Here is a 9,759-nt window from a genome sequence, read left to right on the forward strand (position 1 = left end):
GAGGGGAAAGAAGGGCCTTGTGTGCCAGGCAGAGAAGCCTAGCTACATTCCAGGGGTAACAGAGCACCTCAGAAGGTTGTTAGCACAGGAGTAGTGTGGTTGGGCTGTGTTTTAGAGACACTCTGTGTGGGTAGTGCGGGGGTTACCTGGGGGCTGGAGGAGTCTAGGTAGGGGCTCTGTGATGAGACATGATAAGAAGCTGGCTAAGGTGCTAAGGTTGGAGGGAAGGGCCTAGACCCAGGAAACATTTAGGAGGTAGAGTGTGCACAGTTTGGTAGCTGAGGGGCTTTCTGGGATCGACAAGAAGTCCAGGTTGAGTTTCTGATCTGAGTAAACAAGGGGATGGTGACATCATTCACAGAAAGAGAGATTAAGAAAAGAGTAGTGTCTTCAACAAGTTTTGAGGAGGTGCTCAGTGCCACTGCAGATGTGTTGTGCACGTGGGATATTCAAATGGGGATGACTCTAGACAAGTGGATCTATCTCTAGATCTGAGACTTATTGGCAAGTAAGTGGTAGATGAGGCTGAGGACAGAAAAATGTAGGGTATTATGCACATGTATGAGAAACACCACCTTTAAGCATGGATAGACATAGAAGTCCACGAAGGAGACTGGGAGAAGATGAACTGGAAGAGACGGTGTCACTGTTTCTGTGCAGCGGTGTGTGAACAAATGAATGATGAATATATGTGTATGTGAAACGATGAATTACCTTACCTTTCCTCCTGGGTTTCCCATCTTGAACTTCAAGCATTAGACTATACAACTAGAATCTTTCCCCATTAATCTTGGTGCAGCAGCCACCAGAGGCATGACCTAGTTCTGCATGTGGTTATAAAGTTTCTCAAGGGTTTTCAGGAAAGATTGGAAGACACAGAGTCTCAGTAGTTTTCCAACCAGTAGTTTCCCTGGCAATTAGCTTTATATATTTTTAAAATAAACTTTCTATTTTGCAGTAGTTTTTAGATTTTGAGAAAAGTTGACAAGATAGTACAAAGAATTCCCATATACCCAATACCCAGTTTCCTCCATTATTCGTGTATTACATTACTGTGGTGCATTTCTTATAACTAACGGGGCAGTATGGATATAGTATTATTAACTAAAGTCCAAGCTTTACTCAGTTTCCTTAGTTTTTAACTAGGGTCCTTTTTCTGTTCTAAGGAAGCATCCAGGTGACCACATTCCATGTGGTTGTCACGTCTCCTTAGGCTCCTCTGGGCTTTGACAGTTTCTCATGCTTTCCTTGTTTTCTTGATGACCCAGATAGTTTTGAGAAGTGCTGGTCAAGTATTTATAGAATTTCCTCCCATTTTATTTTGACATTTTTCTCATGGTTGGACTGGGGTCATGGGTTTGGGGGAGGAAGACCACAGAGGTAAGGTGCTATTCCCATCACATCATATCAAGGTACAGACCATCAACATCATCACTGCTGATGTTGACCTTAATCGCCTGGCTAAGATAGTGTTTGTCAGATTTCCCTTTTTCCCCCTTTCCATGTTGTACTCTTTGGAAGGAAGTCTGTGTGTGGCCCACACTTAAGGAATATGGAGTTATGCCCCACTTCCTTGAGGAAAGAGGCAGTTAGCTTTTTAAATCTCATCCTGCCTTTTCATTTGAAGACAACATCTCTTCAGCTTCTTTTCCTTTCTTTCAGACACCCTTTTAAGAACACACCGGCCTGTCAACTATAGAGTCTGACTCTATAGAGACCTTTTATGGGACTTAATATTTCTAAATGTGTCTAAATACACACACCTCAAAAAAACTACATCACAAGATTTTAAAATGCAGGTAAAATGACTTCCCTTCGGGCATGGAGGTCCCCTTCGAAGCAGGCCTAGAAGGATGCCTCCTTGTCCAGGGGTCCATCTGGCAAAGCCTCACCCTTTGTCTGCTCTGCTGGTGCCACAAGTGAGCCTGGCCTAACTGCAAAGTCAGAAATAAGTGACACCACCCTTCTCAAGAAAGAAGAATTAGAAAGGAAGTACTTGAAAAGAATAATGATGCAGAAGATATTTTCATTGTATTATAGATAAATAAAGTCCTACTTTGTTTCAAAAACAACACTTTGTTCCTATAAACCAAGAGTATCATTGTAAAAAACACAACATGATCAGAGATTGGATCACTTCAAAGAGAATTAAGGCACAGAGTTTCACACCGAGACTGTAGAAAAGAGGATTATTATTTAAAGATACTGAAACTCTAACAAGAATAATTGTCATGTGAGTTAGGAAACATAGTACTTGTATCTTAGCACAATAAATTTTTACAATTTAATAAAACATTATTGCACTCTGATAAGATAAAACCTTAATCCCCCTGCTTTGTTTCCTTCCCGTGGCTGTTTCCTGTCCCCCACCCTGCTCCCCTGTAACCCCACTGCCTCTCCATGGGTTGGGAGGAGCAAGGAGGCAAAGCACATTAACTGTTTTCCTCTCATTCTCTTTTCCTCCTTATTGCCTGGACTTTGAAGTTCAATGTCATGTAAACATTAACTTGCTTCTTAAATAAAGCTGCAAAGAGCAAACTGTAATCTGAGCATATGATTTACCTCAACATTTTCCCATGAGCTCTAAGAATTCTGATTTCTTCTCTACCATCATGTCTCTGTCTCATAGAGTTACTTTGAAATAGTCTTAACTTATCATTATTATTGTTATTACTTTGGTATTGACATGTTTTCCAAAGAATGCCTCTTTGAGATGATTTTAGATAGCAATATTCACTGAGTTTTAAAAATGTTGTTACTTTTTTTTAATTAAAGAAAAAACATGTTAAATGGCAGCACATGTGGTAAAAGATGGGGCAAAAATTATACTGGCTGAAGTTTGGGACTCTCTGAACACCTTCATTAGTCAGTTTCACAAGTAAAATTGATTGCACAGGTAAAGCCTTAATCATCTTATTATAATTTTAGGAATAATCCACAGCAGCTAAGATGGTACATTTATTTTTTTGCTAGTCACCAGCCATCGTCTGCTTATATTATCAACAGTGTTTGTTTGTTGGTTTGTCTTTTTTACAGTTGTGCTAATCATGGTAGTCTAAATTAGTATAGCAAACACTTCAACTCACCAAACTCTATGCTTCACAAATGCAGTCTTTGCAAAACTGGTGTTAAAAGGAAGAGTTTTCTGAATTTGCCTTGGAGATGTTTTTATATTTTCTCCTAGGTTACATTTTATTTTCCCCAAATTAAGGAAGTATACAAATATAGTGACTTTTCCTAACCTTGAGAACTTTAATATATGTTGCTACCTGGGTTGTTGAAGAAAGAATCCCTTAGTCTTAACAGCCTGACTCTGTACAAACTATATTTAATTACTCCCCTTCTATCTCCACTGTAGGTGGGTTCTTTTGCAATGAACAGTGTATGTCATTTAAAGTTGGCTTGCTGGACCTGAAGTGTGTCAATGTATGATCTCAAATAAATGAAAGACTGATACTAAAAAAAACGCTAATTTTCTTAATTTTTTTCCCCTGCACCGAGCTGTTTTTCCTTGACACACAATTAAATAGTTTTGAGCCTTTGCTAAATTACTGTGTGGTTAATTTTGCTCAATGGCAGGAAAGTTAGATATTTATAAATTTCCTCAGTGCATCATTCCTGATTAGCTGACCTTTTCTAAATACCAAATGGACCAGTTGCAATCAATTCTATCACCACCATGATCAGCTTGCATTTATCCATAAGACATCTGTTTGTACACCAAAATAAAGTTCTTCACTGTTTCAATTCGCTTTTGAGAACTGGCATAGACACAGAACAAATGGCTGATAATGTTACAGAGTTTTGAATTTATCTTAAAATATGATCACTGCTGTTTACACCTAAGTTTCAAAGAATACCTTTTTTGTTGTTATTCTGCTTGTCTGCTATTATTTTATCTTTATAAATACACTCTTCATTTTACAAAGTAACTTCAATTGCTTTATTGATTCCAGATAGCAGGGATAACATACCCAATTAACTTTGAAAACAAGACTGTTATCATCACATGATTTCTGAATAACATTAACACTTTTTACATTCATACCTACTCTCCAATCCCTTTTTCTTTCTCTTCTGCCATTCTTTCCTCCTGTCTTTCTTTTCTTTCTTCATCAATTATTTATTGAGCATCAACATGTCAGGCACTACGCTAGATGCTGGGGAATCAATAACAGATAAACTCTTGGTCTCCATGAAGCTTATTCTATTGATTTAAAATCTTTCCTATCTGTTTGTTTCAAGGGTCATTGAGAGAAAATACACTAATGGAATTCATGGGAAAGAAAGCAAACATAGAGAGCTTTCACTAAGTTGGAGAAAAAGTATGTCACCAACCTTTAGCTGTTGCAGAGTAATCTTCTTTTTGGGCTCTGGCTATATCAACAGTTCCTCTTTTCCCCAAGAACTGGCTCTGGAAAGGGCATTCTTCTTCCTCTAGCATAAATAACCCTGGGTGGGAATGTTTAGATGGATACCAGTTGGATGAGACCCAGGGCGGAAGAAGAGGCCTCCTAGAAAACTCAGATGCCCATATTCATTTGGTAGGGCTGCCCGAGGCCTTGGCTAGAGGGCTTCTGTAGACAACCACAAATGTACAGGAAAAACTGGAGAAAATCAGATAAAGGCAAACCATTAAATGACACATGTACAGAAGGGAAACAGTTAAGAATTAACTCAAATTAATTTAAGGCTACAAGAGCAAGTGGTGCAATGGCTTAGTTAATAAGAAGCTAGTCTCCAAAGCTACGGCTTTTGAGCCAAATGACTAAGGGCCTTCAGAGCTACCAAGAGGCAGGTGGCTGGACAAAGGGACCTATCACAGAGAGAATCATAAATCATCATGGGGACTAGGAGTATGCACCGTACAATGGATGGAAACAGATTTGTTCACACATCCATCTACCCATATATACATCTACTATTATTGATTCAGCAAACACTTGTTGATTACCACTGTTCTAGGTGATGGTGCTGGGGATACAGCAGTGAACGTGCCCTCATGAAGCTTAAAATTCAGCTTAAACATGCCCTCATGAAGCTTAAAATTCAGCAATACGCAGGGGGCTTGTTGAAAAATCAACTGGAATGTAGATAGGGATTATACAAAGAAAAAGACAATGTTGAAACTTGAATCTGCCAAGTTTGGCTAGTTTCTTTGGAATACCAGGGCCCAAAGAACCTACCCCTTCAACTTTTCACTAGTCTGAAGTTGTGCCCCTTTATTATCTTTCTCTCAGCTCAGCAAAACCATATAAGCATCCACATCTTTAGGCTCAGGCTCATCTATACTGAGGCCTTCAGTCCTGCCCTAATAGGAAACATGAAACCCTTGGATGTCTGCACTTTCCTAGGAATCAAGTTCTTGAATTTCGGATTTCTTTATGATTTTTGACCTCTAAAAATTGAGCTCAAGTTCCTGGCTTTCCCATGCTCAATATTTACCCAATGTCCTTTGCTTAACTGATATCCATCCATCTTCATGACCCCACTCAAATATCTAACCTGAAGAACTGGAGTTGGGGGTGTAACAGCCCATTCAGAATGTGTAGGAAGTGCCGTCAGTGGACAGAGGTGAGCAAACCCAAAACTGAGATGGGTTAAACACCTGGAGGCCAGATCAGGAGGTATAGATCACAGGCATCATAGTTTATGGAGAGCACATTTCTTCTAGAAGACTGTCCCAGAAATTTTTCATGCTGTATTGTGATTTGAAGATAGTTTAGTGGTGAGAGTAAGGGGCTTCTTTGCGAATAAAATCAGGGAAAAGACTATTTGTTAATTCAGACAAAACAGAAGGGTACAGGACAAATAACTACCTGTAGAAGAGTGATTGTCCTTGAAGAGTCTGGAAAAGCTAGGGAGTAAGGATTTATCACCATGTCATCAGCACTGGTGGGATGGATGGACGGATGATTGACTGGTCTTCTTGTCCATTTGGAAGCCATGTCCTATAGACATGGACTATCATAATTTCATTCATTCATTCATTCATTCATTCATCTGTTTATTGATTTTATTTTACTATTTTATTTTTTTGAGACAGAGTCTCACTCTGTTGCCCAGGATGGAGTGCAGTGGCGCCATGCTGGCTCACTGTAACCTCTGCCTCTCAGGTTTAAGTGATTCTCCTGCCTCAGCCTCTCGAGTAGCTGGGACATGCAACACTATGCCTAGCTACTTTTTATAGTTTAGCAGAGATGGGGTTTCCCCATGTTGGCCAGGTTGGTCTTGAACTCCTGACCTCAAGTGATCTGCCCATCTCGGCCTCCCAAGTGCTGGGATTACAGGCGTGAGAGACCATTCCCAGCCTCCTTTTTAAATCTAGATACTATTAATATAACTTGATAGATAACACACAATCCCTTTCCTCTTGGAGCTCACAGTCTAATGGGAAATACAGGCTTATACTCGACTAATTAAAATACTGTGGGTTGAGGTTTCTGACAGAAGGTTCCTTGGGATCTCAGAGCAGAGGCAATCTAATGCTCCCCAGGAAAGTGAGAGGAAGCATTGCTAAGGAAGTGACTTTTCAGTTGGACAAGGGTCACAAGGATATTTCCAAGGTACATTTTTTTTGGTCTTCACTTAGCTCTTCCTAATGGGAAAAGATTTTTTAGGACTAGTCTACCATGAATTGTTCAGTATTCCTGAAAAAATATAGTTCTCACAGTTAATCAGTGAATTCCAATTAATTACTTAGAACTAGTGTGTAAATTACTTACTTAGGCCTGAACTAAATTTTGTTTTGAATCTACAAAGCCCAAGACTAATCCTTTAGCAGGGGTAGAAGATATGACAACTGAAAGACCCAGCCTAATTGGCCAGACATCCCTATTTTTCTTTACCAACTTACTATTGGCAACTGGCTCAACCCAGGAACTTTTAGGGCAGTGTAACAGCAAGCTCTACGCTTCCTAAACAAAAAGTGAAAATGTGTATGGGAGTGTAGCAGGGGCCTCTTCTATACTTAAAGAAGGTATTTTCAAACAGTTCCTGTTCCTAATAACAGTTAACTGGAGGACTTGAATTTCAACTTTTATTTTCCCAGGACCCTAAGCCTTTAGGCTTTCAAGTCTCTGCTAGGACTGTCATAACAAAATACCATAGACTGGGTGGCTTAAACAAAAAAAACTTATTTTCTCACAGTCTGGAAGCCGAAAGTTCAAGATCAAAGTGTTGGCAGGGCGGGCTTCCTCTGAGGCCTCTCTTCTTGGCTTGCACATGGCCACTCTTCTGCTGCCTCTTCACATGGGCTTTTCTCTGTGCCTCCACATCCCTAGCATTTCTCCTTCTTATAAGGAGACCAGTCATATTGGATTAAGGACCACTCTAATGGCTTCATTTTAGCTTAACCACCTCTTTAAAAGCCCCACCTCCAAATACTGTCAAATCTTGAGATATTGGAGACTAGCACTTCAATCTATAAATGTTAAGGAGATACAATTCAGCACATGACATCCCCCCTTTGCAGATTCCTGCTCTCTGATTGTCCTGTGATTCACTGTGTGGACAGTGAATCACATGAACCACTAAGGAAGCCAGTGACCACAGGGTCCTCTACTTCTTAAAAGAATGCCCACTTCAAACTAAGAGAGAAGTGGAGAGTCTTGGGACCTGCATACCATAGGCATACCTGCACTCGACTGCAGAGTGAGCCTCTTTTCATGTCCTCCCATGATTTGGGACAGCTTCCTGAGTTTTACGAGTGACAAAGTGAGTTTCTATTAAAAGCAGCTGAAATGTCCATTTTGTACCTCAGGAGCACATGGGAAAGATGCAGACCATCGGCCACCAGAGGCTTCGGACTAAGGAGTCTTCAAAGAGCTCAGGCTGCTCTGTAGAAGCAAAATACAATGTAATAATAGAGTCAAGATGACACAAAGTAAAAAGAACTCTGCAAAGCATAGTTAGTACCACTCTGAAAATCAGTGTTTCCTGTTTGCTAACAAACCTCATTCTCCCGGGGGGCCCTGGTCAATGTGAACAGGTCCTATTTGCCAGTGGCTGTAGGTCAATTTGTTGAATGCCAGTTGTTTCCATTTTACATGTGTAGTCCCTGCCAGTCCCACCCCTTCTCTTCCTATCCCTCTAAGTTTCTTCAGTTATTTCCAATCCCTCTCATTTGTTTTTATTTCCATCAGTCCCTCTAAATGCCTTTTATCTCCTCTCCCCCTCCCCCAATCAATCCTAGTTCTTCCAAATCTCTCCTGGCCCCACACATCCCCCGCCTTTACATTCCAGTCCTTTAGTACCTCCCATTGTGTCCATTCCCCTAGCCCCTGCCACTCTTCCCCAGCTCCCCACTACCTCAAAGTGTACACATGCATTTTAATGTTGATAAGGGGTCCAACTGCCTACCACAAATGCTGTACCAATTTACATGCACATCAACATTAAACTCAATGAAAAGGCTTGATCTCAGAAATACCTTCAATAACCCTATTACTCTTTAACTATCTGATAATATGCTTTGTGAAAATAAACATCATACTGCTACTTTATTTTGTATTTTTTTGAATACTAGTAATGTTGAAAATGTTGTCATATGTTGGTTGGCCAATTGTGTTTCTGATTCTGTAATTACCTGTGATATGGTTTGGCTGCGTCCCTACCCAAATCTCATCTTGAATTTCCATGTGTTGTGGAAGGGACCTGGTGGGAGGTAATAGGATTATGGGGGCAGGTCTTTCCATGCTGTTCTCATGATAGTGAAAAAAGTCTCATGAGATCTGATGATATTATAAGGGGATATCATCTTGAATTTCCATGTGTTGTGGAAGAGACCCAGTGGGAGGTAATAGGATTATGGGGGCAGGTCTTTCCATGCTGTTCTCATGATAGTGAAAAAAGTCTCATGAGATCTGATGATATTACAAGGGGAGTTTCCCTGCACAAGCTCTTTGCCTGCTGCCATTCATGTAAGATGTGACTTGCTCCTCCTTGCCTTTAGCCATGATTGTGAGGCCTCCCCAGCCATGTGGGGCTGTAAGTCCATTAAACCTCTTTCTTTTGTAAATTGCCCAGTCTCAGGTATGTCTTTATCAGCAGTGTGAAAACGAACTAATACAGTAAACTGGTACCTGTAGAGTGTGGCCATTGCCAAAAAGAAACCTGAAAATGTGGAAGTGACTTTGGAACTGGGTAACACACAGAGATTGGAACAGTTTGGAGGGCTTGGAAGAAGATAGGAAAATGTGGGAAAGTTTGGAACCTCCTACAGACTTGTTGAATGGCTTTGACCAAAATGCTGATAATGATATGGAGAATGAAATCCAGGCTGAGGTGGTCTCTGATGGAGATGTGGAACTTGTTGGGAACTGCAGCAAAAGTGACTCTTATGTTTTAGCAAAGAAACTGGCAGCATTTTGCCCCTGTCCTAGAGATTTGTGGAACTTTGAAATGGAGAGAGATGATTTAGGGTGTCTGTGGAAGAAATTTCTAAGCAGCAAAGCATTCAAGAGGTGACTTGGGCACTGTTAAAGGCATTCAGTTTTATAAGGGAAGCAGTGCACAAAAGTTTGGAAAATTTGCAGCGTGACAATGCATTAGAAAAGAAAATCCCATTTTCTGAGGAGAAATTGAAGCTGGCTTCAGAAATTTACATAATGAGGAGCTGAATGTTAATCCACAAGACAATGGGGAAAATGTCTCCAGGGCATGTCAGAGGTCTTCATGGCAGCCCCTCCTATCACAGGTCTGGAGGCCTAGGAGGAAAAAATGGTTTCATGGGCTGGGCCCAGGGTCCCTATGCTGTGT

At 40.6% G+C, this 9,759-nt stretch overlaps 1 protein-coding gene across 11 annotated transcripts in view; it reads right to left on the reverse strand.

Moving 5' to 3' along the window:
- Positions 1–4,705, reverse strand: part of ZBTB38 (zinc finger and BTB domain containing 38) — a 161,768-nt gene extending 157,063 nt beyond the window's left edge. For 9 of the 11 annotated variants that reach the window (XM_038002775.2, XM_038002776.2, XM_038002780.2 and 6 more), the window contains exon 1: positions 4,339–4,620. The gene's annotated coding sequence lies outside the window, so the exon portion shown is untranslated. Of the gene's footprint in view, positions 1–4,338 lie in introns of all 11 variants that reach the window. The other 2 variants (XR_012095573.1, XR_005241895.2) reach the window with 2 other exon arrangements.
- Between the last annotated feature and the right edge of the window lie 5,054 nt (positions 4,706–9,759).

This window comes from Chlorocebus sabaeus, chromosome 15, assembly GCF_047675955.1.
Source record: "Chlorocebus sabaeus isolate Y175 chromosome 15, mChlSab1.0.hap1, whole genome shotgun sequence".
Taxonomy (NCBI): domain Eukaryota; kingdom Metazoa; phylum Chordata; class Mammalia; order Primates; family Cercopithecidae; genus Chlorocebus; species Chlorocebus sabaeus.